At 35.9% G+C, this 13324-nt stretch overlaps 1 protein-coding gene across 3 annotated transcripts in view; it reads left to right on the top strand.

The window, feature by feature from the left end:
• Positions 1-13324, top strand: part of LOC123674125 (cyclin-dependent kinase 14) — a 179958-nt gene that overhangs the window by 20424 nt on the left and 146210 nt on the right. The window contains exon 1 of one of the 3 annotated variants that reach the window (XM_045608995.1): positions 3888-4275. The exons of 1 other annotated variant lie outside the window; for it this stretch is intronic. The gene's annotated coding sequence lies outside the window, so the exon portion shown is untranslated. Of the gene's footprint in view, positions 1-3887; positions 4447-13324 lie in introns of those variants that run through there. One more of the 3 variants, XM_045608994.1, reaches the window with a different exon arrangement.

The following is a 13324-nucleotide window of genomic DNA, read 5'->3' as shown; positions in this document are numbered from 1 at the left end:
AGTTGCCTTCGAGGGCGATACAGCGATTAAAGCGATCTTCCAACATTTCCATACCATTTTTGTGGTTCGATTTGACTTTCGCTTCAAAATAGGGCTCAGTTCCGGAGATAACTTTCTTTTCAGCGAGCATTCTTTTGAGGTCTGAGAAAAGTAAAAAGTCGCTGGGGTCAGATCTGGCGAATATGGTGGATGCGGAAGCAATTCGAAGTTTAATTCATGCAATTTCGTCATTGTTTTCATTGATTTAGGACACGGCGCATTGTCTTGATGAAACATCAGCTTTTTATCTTCAAAAGGGGCCGTTTTTAACGATTTCATCCTTCAAACGATCCAATAACTCTATATAATAATCGCTGTTAATGGTCTGGCCCTTTTGAAGGTAATCAATGAATATTATATCTTGCGCATCCCAGAATACTGATGCCATAACCTTGCCAGCTGACTGTTGTGTTATTCCTCGCTTTGGATTCGGTTCATCGTGTGCAGTCCACTCAGCTGATTGTCGATTGGACTCCGGAGTGAAATGATGAAGCCATGTTTCATCCATTGTCACATATTGACGCAAAAATTCAGGTTTATTGCACTTAAACAGCTTTAAACACTGCTCAGAATCATTAACACGTTGTTGATTTTGATCGATTGTGAGCTCGCGCGGCACCCATTTTGCACACAGCTTTCTCATGTACATACAAATGAATGATGATATCTTCACAATGTCTGCTATCTCGATCAACTTCACTTAACGGTCATTCAAAATTATTTTGTGAACTAGGACTAGATGGAATTGATGTATTTCTTCACCAGTGAGAGCATATAATTTTCAAGACGTTCATTTAGAAACGACAACCAGAAAAAGAACAATTTTACTATGCGGTTCAGACTTGACGCATGCCTGTGATCTACGCATGTAATCCAGACGTTTTAACCTCATTTTATATCTTTGACTAGTGAAAACTTCGATTTATTGATTGAGAATCCTTGTATGTTTGTACTGCATTTTCTAATTTGTAACTTGTTGCTGTGTTTCATGACAGTAAGATTTTGTTTTATATGTATATCATTTCTTTTTCTACATGAGTGTTATTTCAGGACAGCCTGATGATGGTATAAGTATTTTGCCGAAATCGATAGCTGAATAAAGATAATATTCAAAACCAGTGTGTTTTTCTTTTCACATTTAGATATCTAGATGGATCAATAATGACAATACCTATCATAATTTGTACCTCTAATAGTTTTTGAGTTCTTTATTCGTAAATGGAATTAGCAGCGTTTTAACATTTTCGTTTACAGGCAATTATTCATTTCATCATGTCATTTGCTACATTCCCTAACTCAAGCTCTTCGTACGACTAGGTGATCATTGACAATTTATGCGACCCTAGATGGCATTGCAATAAGTAACAAGCTAAAATGGAAGTTCTAAGCGACTACAGGCGCACATTTCAATGATTCATTAATTTTTCTCGGCGTAGCGACTGAATTCGTCCGTGCAAAAATGAAGCAGTTCATTTTTTTCACCCATCCGTTTTAATGATTCATCTCAGTCGGAAATTAAAGAATAAATTGCCATTCAAACGTTGCCGATTCAAGCATCCGAATGGCACCTGGACGGAATATTTTTTTAATCAAAATTCGCAGTTTCCGTTGGATGAGTAGAACTCCTCTCTATAGGGGGTGTCGATTGTATGAGGCGCCCTCCGTGGTGAAATACAACAAAATCATTAGTATATAACGCTTTTAGTGTTGAAGTGGTTGTTGCAGTAATATCTAAGTAATTTCTAAATCTTTGAATATTTTATTTGCTTTTATATATGCACTAGAGAACTCCCCTAGATTGTGTGTTGCAGCACGACTAATGTGCGCGAGTGCGCCGTTATTCTTTGAATTTTCCAATAACGTGAAAATTGACAATTAACATGTTATTAACATTATTAATATATGGTTCTGACTTTGGTTGAAAAACGCTATATTTTTTGGAAAAGCTGTTTCCTATATAATTTGTGCCGCAATTGATCTCTTGCTTTGAGATATTTAGATTTTTGTTCTGTTTTGTGAACAAACCTATATTTTGTCATTTGACGAAGATTGGAATCCTTCTTTTGGAACCACCTACGAGAGTGCTCTCTGGAATTCTGCAGAAGACTTCGAGGTCACTCAAGTGCAAATCTCTTTTTCTATCTATTTTTTTTCCTTGAATCATACAGTCCATTTTTTTACTCCACTTAAGAATTACCGTAACAGTGGTGTTAAAATTTCTGTTTTTTTTCTTTCGGGGGATACTAGAAATTTGAGTTGTTTTTGTTTTCAATAAATGATTCATTAGGTGTACAATTTTACTTCAGCCGTTTTGCAATAGATGGCTGTAGCTGTAAGTGGTAGTCGAAATAAATAGATCGTAGAAGTCATACAATAAGCTTAGGTATTTGTAAACATAACGCCATCGGAATATTAGTGGATTTGTGTCTGCATCATAGAGTTATTCTCGATTAAACATGTCAGGTTATGAGCTGAATTCTCGTCATTTGCGGGAGGTTTTGATTTTCTTCTTTAATATGAAGAAATCGCTGAGGCTCATCGAATGCTCTCAAATACCTATGCTTAGGCCGTTATTAGTGAAGGAACATGCCGAGAGTGGTTTTAAAGCCTTAAGAACGGTGATTTTGACGTCGAAGACCAGCATGGCGGAGGAAGAGAAAAGATTTTCAAAGATGCAGAATTGGAGGCATCACTTGTTCAAGACTCCTGTCAAGAGCAACAAGAATTGGCAGGATCATTGAGAGTGTCACAACAAGCCATTTTAAAACGCCTGAAAGTCATGGCAATCAACAAGGAAATTGGGTGCCTTACGAGTTGAAGCCGAGATTGTTGAACGGCGTTTGTTTGCTTGTGAACAGCTGTTTGCAAGGCAAAGACAGAAGGGATTTCTCCTTCGCTTTGTGACTGGAGACCGAAAAATGGGTTCATTACGATAATCTCAAGCGCAGGAAATCATGTGGATATTCTGACCATGCTTGCACGTCGACGGCCAAACTGAATATTCACGGTTTCAAGTTTATGCTCAATATTTGGTGGGACCAACTGGGCATAGTGTATTACGTGTTGTTAAAACCAACTGAAACAATCACAGGCGATCGTTATCGAACGCAATTAACGCGTTTGAGCCGAGCATTGAAAGACAAACGGCCGCAATACAACGAGAGATATGATAAAGTGATTATACAGCATAACAATGCTCGACCCCATGTTGCGAAAGTGGTCAATACATACTTGGAAACGTTGAAATAGGAAGACGTTGCTCCTTCGGACTATAACTTAATTCGATCAATGGTACACGACCTGGCTGACCACTGACCAGCACTTCTGGTCTTATGAAGAAGTAAAAAATTGGATCGATTCGTGGATCTCTTCAAAAGATGACCAGTTTTTTCAAAGCGGGATTCGTACGCTGCCGAAAGATGGGAAAAAGTGATGGACAGCGATGGACAATACTTCGAATCATAAATTCATAACCAGTTTTTTACAATAAAGACTCGAATTTCGGAAAAAAACGGCGGAAGCCAAGTTGTAGAAATTGAAATTGAAATTGGTTGAATTTATAGCGGTGATGCAATGAGGATATTTGATCATCATCAAGAGTTCTTTAGCCTAAAAAATTCCAGCTAATTCACTTTTGTTGCGTTGTCCATTACACAAAAAAAGTAACCTGTCCCCAATGTTTCACTAATGATTCCAAAAATATGCACACCGCCTATTGCTCTGCGCTGGTCCCTCCGCGTCTTGATTCAGCAACCTGCTTGCTTCCGTTCGACGCTCCTGTCCACGCGGCACTTCGTCCACACCGGTAGCCAAAGCCAGTTTTCTGCAAGCCCTCGACTGTAAACAAGCGCGTCGACAGTTGCAGCAGATTATTGTGGGTGCTTCCACCATTCGACGAACCTTGTGCGACAGTGGAATCTAACCAAGCCAGCGCCAGAGTGATTCATTATTCAGTTTGGAGCGTGGAGTCGAGGTGGGAACTCCGTTCAAGCGCTCGCAGTGTTATCGCATCGCGATTTGTCGGCATTTACGCCAAAAGTGGAACGATTCGCGAGTTTACGGTTTGCCGTTTTTTTGCTGTCTAGAAATCGCGACATTTGTTTCCTTCTATATCGGCATAGCCGTGTGCTGTTTGTGTTGAAAGTTTCTAAGCCGCGTTTGGCAGTGTGTTTGTGCAGAACTGGTGGTGAGCCAGCCGATTGGTATTCTTGAGAAGGTCGTTCTCTTTCCGATAACGTAGGTTTTAATAACAATAATAGCTCGCCGAATGGATCATTCTCGGTGACTTCCTGCAGCTTCTTGTGTAACGTGGTGCTTGCAAACATCTGCCGTGTGTATTGGGTTACGTTTTTGCGTTGGAGTTGGTCTATACGTTCTCTTCGTCTTGTGTGGATATCAATATTCTTCGTAAGTAGTGCATAACTCCATGAATAGTCTCGGCTTTATTTTGTTATTGTCGTAGTTTCTGATTGCTCATAGTTTGTTTCAATTGGTGCGAATCATAGAGTAATAAACATAGATAGAGGGAGTATACGCGATTTTTACATGTCTCCAACATGGTTAGATTACTTTGTCGGATTGTGATATATTTTCAAATCCACAATTTTACTATATCGTGATGAATGTATATTATATTGAATGGAATATATTTATTTCAGTGATTCCCGCTTAAATATGCAAATTTGAATATTTGGAATCCGATATTTTTCGTAACTGTCGAATTTATAATAAGCAGAATATTTATTATTTTCTTTATATATTTGCAAAAATCCAAGGTTTGGCACTTTCGCTCTCCTAGTGTCATACGTTGTTTCAAGTCGTTTGGCGCGCCCGAAGTTTGTTTTCTGAATTTCTGATGTATTTAGGTATTTTTTTCAATATATTGTGAGTTGATATGAAAATGAAACGTTGATTCACAATGGGACATAAGAAGTGCGTTCTTTGTTGAGTAACTCGCGAATTGAGTGGAATATCGTATCACTGATACCTATGTTTTCATTTCTTCACGCTTCATGTGACATTTGAGAATTCATGTTTGGTACAAAATTGGCTCACTGAAAATGACAAATGTTCCCTCTGTTTATGTTTATTACTCTGAGGTGCTAATAGTGTTTAGAATTTTAAAATCTAAAAAAATTTCTTTGGAGCTCATATATTCCAATTAGCTTTGGTCCACGTCTTCGTAGAGTCTGTGAAAGTCGATAAACTTTTTCAATTTCAAATGAATGAAAATGAGCCCAACTGTTACTCCAAACTCAGTTTAATCTGGCCGTGTAAACGGAAGAAAGTAGTTAGTAGTTTCGTAGATATCACAAAAAATTTTTTGTGTTTTGTCTCTCCAATCGCAATCGTTTAGTTTTTTATGAATTTATTCAATGAACATAAACTCTGTTTTTACTATTTCATTTTAATTATGCCAAGATAAATTTGATACAGGTCATCACGCTTTCGTCATTGAGGCGATATTATAAAGAATATTGACCTTGCTTTACATCAAAATATCCAAAATATACTTTTCATCATCAATCCAATTTTAAAACAATTCTAAATTTCAAAGATAATACTGGATATACATACCTAACGGTCCATGTTTTCACTTCAGCTCAAAGTATTAAAATTGAGAATTAATAGCATTCAGAACGATTCAGAAGTAATAGAACTTTTACTTGATCAACAGACAAATCCATACGAAATTTGGTTAGAAGAACTTCTTTATTGAAATGAAACCTAATTCGTGCTTTGTGCAAATAATCGGAAGAATTATTTCGAATATTCTTATTTAAAGACTCAAATTACTCAGATGTTATTCAGAGCACATAATATTTCGATAAAAAGGTGAAAGAAAAGGTATTCATTATTTTAATTTTGTGCAACCGCTAAGTGACTGAGTGATTTCAACATTCAAGCTGATTTTTCTGCTATTCATAATTCCTAATAAGTTAGGCTTGAATTCTCAGGTATATACATATTATAGGTACACAATCACTTCAAGTTTTCCATATGTTTTGGTATGTTTTCAATTGTCTTCGATATAATTAATTTACTATGATTCATACATCGAGTTCTTTTATATATGTACAGGAATATATATGTACCTATTATTATTTTGTATGATTAATCGATGTTGTAGAAAACGCTGTTGTCAACTGTCTAGCATAGTGAATATTAATTGACTTATCCCATACATCAATGTTATGTCTCAAGTGACTTATAAACTATTTATCTATTAGAAGAAATATTTTTGAATGGTACGAAAGAAAATTGGTTGCATACTTTTGTAATTTCGTTAAATATTTTGCCAAAATCACGAACTGTCCAAATGAGTGATATTTCAAAACAAATATCACGACTGCAAACTTGGGTTAAACCACAATAAAATATAAGGAAAAATTTTCACGCGAATTACATCCGACCTTGCTCAATCGACAACAGGGAATTTAACTTTATTTCATTTGAATGAAATATCATGAAATTCGTCAGAATTTTGTCATATGGTACACCAATAGGGATCAAATTTTGCCTGCAAAATTTCTCGATTTGTTTTCGACAACTTGGTCGAAAAGTAAAATGTATGATATTTGAGAGTTCCCAGAAAGAATCTTGGGAAAATTAAGTTTAGAAATATTAAATTAGAATTTAATTTTGAATTTCTTTCGAATAAATAATTCCTAATCTAGGTATCTATTTTCAGTCGTCTTGGTCTATAGTCTATAATACAATATGATATGATCACTGATTATTATTAGATAACTTTCAGTCATGTTCAAATAGAGTATTATTCTTGACTTACTCTAAATATGATCGTTTCTACGATAATTCCGTTAACAAACTTCATATTGATTTGGATTTAATGCAATAAAAAGTCATGTTATTATTCCATGAATAGAATTGCATGTTATTTATTTTCATTGCTCAGGAAATACTCCTTTGTTGGTTATGTAATTTATTATTCAAATTAAACCATATATGTATTGTTAAACTATAAGATATAAAAATTCCTTGCGCCTGAATCACTGTATGATCGTTCGTTGAAAATCGCACAGGTAGTTTTCGTAACAATGGAGTTATGACGGCAAGCGGAGAAAGAATTTCGTTCTAAAGCGAAACAGGTTAGGGGATATTGCAAATTGCATATTAAGGATGTCCCGGAATAGAGCAAGATCCTAGAACCGTAAGACATAACTTATTTTCTGAAGGATGACAACTTAGGCTTTGAGTAGAGTCCCATTTACTTGAAAAAACCTGCGAGGTTGAGAGGTCCACGCAGTGACACTTTGGCAGATTCCCTGTGAAAAAAATAACTAAAAAAAAAAAACGCTACCTTCACTCATTTTGGAATGGTCAATTTTGCAGAACAAAAAATGGGGAGACAAAATTCATTTCTAGGACGCTTATTACAATAAAATCATTCAATTGCAAACGTGTACTCCTTGAAGGACACAACATTTTTCAAAGCAAAATCTCAGCTTTTATAGTTAAAAGATACTGGTTAGACATTTCTGAAATGATATTATCATATTTCTCCGAGTCGAGATATTTTGGGGCGAAAGAAGAAAAAGAAAACCATATCGTAAAATTTGCAGTATTTTTGAACAGCAAACTGTGCTCAAACCAATTTCCTGCATATCAATTCTATTGGATAACAGCGACCATATGTCGTCTATCAGAAAAGTTTTAGAATTCCTTCCAGTCAGTATCTAAACTCGAACTTCTTCGCTCTTGTGACGTCAAGTAACGAAAAAAATACGATGACGTATGTTATGTGAAGAAGTATTCGTCTGTAAGTTCATGAGAAAAGTTTTTGTAACCCTTGCACATGCTCTTTTGTTATTGCTATTCGAAGAAATTTCTTTAAGAATACCAATGGGTTCGAGTAGTTCATTCGAGAATCCTCTGGTATTTCAACAGTCAATTGAACCATTATGGTATTATAGAATCATTAGAAAGCTATTTCAGCAACTATTTCAATGATTGATCTACCCATCATCCTATTGAAATAGGAGAAATTTGTAGAAACAATCGAATTCTCCAATAAATATATTTTTTTATTATTGAGGTTTTTGCTCTATCGATAGTGAAATCTTTTCTCTTCATTTTCTTACCGAACTATTAGAAAATTTATTTTGATTCCTATATATATAAATTACGAAAAATGATCGTTTTAGATCGAGTAATCTATTTTTGGAGATTTCGAATTAGGGAAACAAAATTTCCATTTCTAAAAATTGGTACGAAGTTGAATGATTGTTAATAAGTACGTTGGCATTGTATACTGAAAATTTCTAATAATTATTTAATAATAGATTAATGATGGGTTTCTTGAATTTTTTATCGTGATTTGTTCGATCAAATTATTTGTGTTCAATTTTAATTCATTTTTAACACTTCTATAGTTTTAAAACTACAATCAACGATTTGATAGGTTAATCAAAGTTTTATGAAACCCGTTCTATATTTGAAATATTGTGTGAATTTTGTTTAAACAGCTCAATATGCATTATTAATTTCGGGATAAGTATAATGAACCTATAAATTTTGTATTCAGATGTGAAATAACAATTTCAATGTACCTACATGCAAGAATTTCATCGCATCACGAAAACCTGAGAACTCGCCTGAGAAGGAGATCGAATAAAATTAGTGAATCTTTTTGTGACCACAAAATTGATAAAATTGTGAGTCTGATTTTAGTTATAAAAAAAAGGAATTTCGAAGAAACCGGAAATTCATGAAGAATTATGAATAAAAAATGCCTAATATTTCCTTGGCAACAAACCCAATTGCAAATTATTGCAATAGTTGTATATGTGCAAAACTCTATCAGAAAATGGCAACTGACAATGGAATCAATTGTAACATATCGTATTTTTTGAACAAAATATGTATTTCAAGTATCTTTGGCATTGTAATTTGAAACCTAGATTATGCTATCTTCTATGATATTGCGTATCTGGTTGGAGATAAATGCATCATTGTTTGAGTGCAAATAATGACTTACCGAATTTTAATAGGAGGCCATGTGAAAATTCATATCGCACTTGTATACTAATTTACTCACTTACATTTTTATTTTATATCTAGAGAAAAAAAAGCTATATCTTATCAGTCTACTACAAAGATTCACTCTTCATTTAACAAAAGCTTTGAAATCGGGAATTAAAATTTGAATTTATTTAAGATATGAAGTTTAAGGAAGTTGTAAATGAAAAAAAAAAGAACTAAATGTCGTACCTAGTTTTAAAAATAAGCTGGCACCTGATTTCATATATGTAATCGATTTCCGTCATACCATTTAACGGTATCGGATATAAACAACACAATATTTTTCCCCAGGGAGAGAAACTTCAACCATCCTTTTTGTTTGTCGCTGTATTTCTCGTCTCTCTTTATATGTTTATCTCCTTCCAGTTGATTACCTCCTTCAGTTATTTATCCCAAGCTTTATCATCGTTTCTACGGTTTCTTCTACCCATATTTTTCTTGCAGGTCTTTCATAATACATGGTATTCAAATTTCTTCACCAGTTCAATTGTCTGTCTTTAATACAATGCTGAAGAGGTTCTATTCCGATGTCTTTTCTGATTCTTTAATTTTTGCAGATTTAACTCTTTGTTCCGAAATTTTGACCCTCATTTTTTGTAGGTTGGTACTGGCAAAAATGGTATGGCAGTTGTGGTACCATCTGTGCTCCAGACCTGGGGCTTTTTGAGGCACATACTATGTTATAGGATATTATTTGTTCGAAATAGTTAAGTTGTAGAATCGATGAATTGTACATAAACATTGATGTCGTATCTCGTGGGTAGAAGTCAATATGTTTCGATTGAAGGTTGCGGATCCATTAAATTTTCCAAACTTCTGGTGCCTCGAAAAATTCTCATCTTGGTCCTTTGCTCTTTCTCATTTACATCAATAAAATTGGACAGTATTGCCTTTTCGCCAACTATCTGGAACTATTTATGATGATTCGTTCCCTTAGGTGTTGACCTTCAGTGTGATCTGGATAGATGTTGTGAAGAAAATTCAAAATAACTTGTTCCTTCATCTCGATGAATGTTTGAGAATTTATTTTACTAGAAACACAAGTGAAACTCTTTTTAGTACAACTTACCAGCCATCAATTGTAGGAATCAAATATTGTCGATGATCTGGGAATTACACTTGCTATTCGATGTTCACGTGGGCGATATTATCACATCCTGCTTCAGAATGCTTGGCTTCGTGCTCATACACGGAAAATCCTTCCTGGAAAACGAAACGTTTTTAACACTTTACCACATGCATTTGTTTTCCGGAACTCGAGAAACGACTGCTTATTCGACGCTTGGAGTCTGTTCAGAATAAGTTTATACGGTTTCTGTCCTACAAGAATGGAATTGTAATTGAAAACTATGACTACACGTATGCTCGTAGGGTTTTTCGGCTTACCACGCTATTCCATATAAGACGCATAAATTATACTTCATTTATTTTCAAGCTCTTGAATGGTTCAATGTTTGCTCCTGGTATTTTGGAGATATTTCCTTCAGGATTCCTAACATAAGACTACATTCAATGATATGTTTCATGCTACTTAGAGGAGGAAGAACTACTCCGCAAATTCCCCTTTCATCAGAATGTTGGCAACTTCCAACGTCCTTTGTTCTCACATCGGTTTCTCCTCCTGTCCACTGGTTTTCTTTTTTTTGAAAAATAGCTGAAGCGTCCCACTTCCGTTTACTAAGTTCGCCGAGATAATTTTAAGGGGCAGTTTTTTTAACTGCATGAGAAATTTCGATGATTGTTGTCTATGGTTTGACAGTTGAGAATGTCAAACTGTGTTGACATTTCTGTTCAGTAAGGTTTTAAGGGGTGTTTTTTAACTGCATGAGAAGTTTCGATGATTGTTGTCTATGGTTTGACAGTTAAGAATGCCAAACTGTGTTGACATTTCTGTTCAGTAAGGTTTGGCCGAGGGTTTGCAATTCATCATGAATCGTTTAACGTCAGATCGATGCTTCCAAATTGTGGAAATTTAGTTTTGAAAAAATAACATTTTTGAACGTTATGGAAATTCAAGTACCTATTATTTGAAAGCGTTGAATATTCTGGAATAACACAATAAAATTAGATATTAACAATTTCGAAGATTGTATTGTGTAACTGCGCAGTTTGGTGAGTGAAGCCAAGCCGACGAGTCCTCCGTGGATTTTCAGGAGTCCACCTGGACCCCTTTGGGAATCACTGATGTAAATGGCTTGGTTTGTAAATGAGTGAACACTACTTATGGGATCTTGTCCTGTTTGTGTTCCAGTGTAATCAAAAATAAATATACTAAATGACAAAGAAATTGCAACACCCAGAAGGAGCTGTTTAAGTTTTAATTTTTTTTGGTGAAACATAGATAGCATAGAAGAAATGGAGAAAAAATCGATCAAGATAAAATATTTCCTTGGCGTGTAAAATCGTGAAGGCTTTTTCATGTAAAAAATTTTTGTTACTTAAACATTGTAAATGTTTTTTGCAAGTTTTTTAAATTTTACAACAAACCAGCTGTTTGGGGAGACCCAAAGTCGATGTTTAGTTGTTTTTAAAATGCCTAGAGCACGTGTACGCGGAATTAATCGCCAGCTAAGTCGAATTATTGGTCTACGGGAGGCGGGGTTACCATTTCGAGAAATCGCTTACCGTATGAACAGAAATCCAATTATTGTTATGAGATGTTGTCAAGCGTGGTTTGATAATGCCCAAAATCGAAGAAGAGTAGGCACCGGACGTCGAAGGGGCACAAATGAAGTTCAAGACAGATGTCTAAGACTTATGGCCATTAGAGACCGATTTGCGACAATTCGATTTTTGGCTGATGAGTGGTAAGGAGAACAAGGCCATCCTGTAACTGTCCAAATGGTTCACCGCCGGATATGGTCTTTTGGACTGCAGCATTATCTACCCCAACTTGTGTTACCTCTGACGGTTGAGCATCGCCGGCAACGATTACAGTGGTGCAGAGAACGTCGACATTGAGATGTGGAATGGCATCAGGTCGCCTTTTCTGATGAATCTCGATTCTCCTTGGGTGCACATGATGGTCGAAGAAGGGTTAAACGACGTCGGGGAGAAAGACGAGTACCTCAGTTTGATGTTGAGCGTCATGTACACCGGACAGTAGGCGTTATGGTATGGGGTGCTATTGCACATGCAAGTAGGTCATATTTAGTGTATATTCGAGGTAACATGACAGCGCTGCGTTACCTTCAATAAATAGAGGAGCCATATGTTCTTCCTTACCTTAACCGGCTCGAGAATCCAATATTTCAGCAAGATAATGCCCAACCTCATGTTGTCAGAGTTAGTTTAAACTTTTTTGAAGCGACCCATGTGAATCTTTTGCCATGGCCGCCCAGATACCCCGATCTTTCGCCCGTACAGCATGTTTGGGACATCATGGGTAGAAGGCTTGGTAATTTACCCCAGCCCTCACGGACTTTGGCGGCTCTGAGACATGAAGTACAGGTATCTTGGGATAGTATCCCTCAAGAAGAAATAGATCATCTTATTGCATCAATGGGGAGACGTGTTGGGGAGTGTATAGATAATGGCGGTGGATAATCACATTATTAACAAATTTATTCAAAAAAATTGTAAACCCTTCGTTTTCTTCTCCAAATTTCAATCATTTACTTCTTGCTATACTATCTATGTTTTACCGAAAAAAATTTTATATTTGAATAGCTCCTTCTAGGTGTTGCAGTTTCTTTCCCAGTTAGTATAAATAAACAAACATTAATTTCATCATTGGCCCAATCGGTTCGAATCATGTACTCTGGCAAGTCTGGCAAATGTTGATTACGCTCAATTGGCTTTGTTGTTTCCCTGAAAGCAATTCCCGGTTTATGAATCACAACGCGGGTTCGCATTTCGCCATCGAGAACGTGACAATCCATATCCATCGGACATCGAGCCGGACAAATTTATTTCTAGCCTGAATGACGAATTTCATTTCATAACGAGTTTGTCTGGTAGTGAGAGAGACGAGGTTCGTTAACCTTAAATTCCGCTTCCTACGGGAATGAATTATTAACTAATCAGAGGGTCCTGTTTGGTAATTTCGATTGTATGGAGATTCAGCCGGGCCTGATCAATAAACGATGCACGCATTTATGTGATCAACCTGGTTTTTGTGATATTGTTGGGTGGAGGGGATTTGAAAATCACTAGGTTAGTCGATGTTTGTTACAAATACGATTATAGTCCAGTAGATAAATACATTTGTAACGTTACAATTGCCCATGAGACTCTAAAGACT

Source organism: Harmonia axyridis, chromosome 2, assembly GCF_914767665.1.
Source record: "Harmonia axyridis chromosome 2, icHarAxyr1.1, whole genome shotgun sequence".
Classification (NCBI taxonomy): Eukaryota; Metazoa; Arthropoda; class Insecta; order Coleoptera; family Coccinellidae; genus Harmonia; species Harmonia axyridis.
This window is presented reverse-complemented; position numbering and strand designations above follow the sequence as displayed.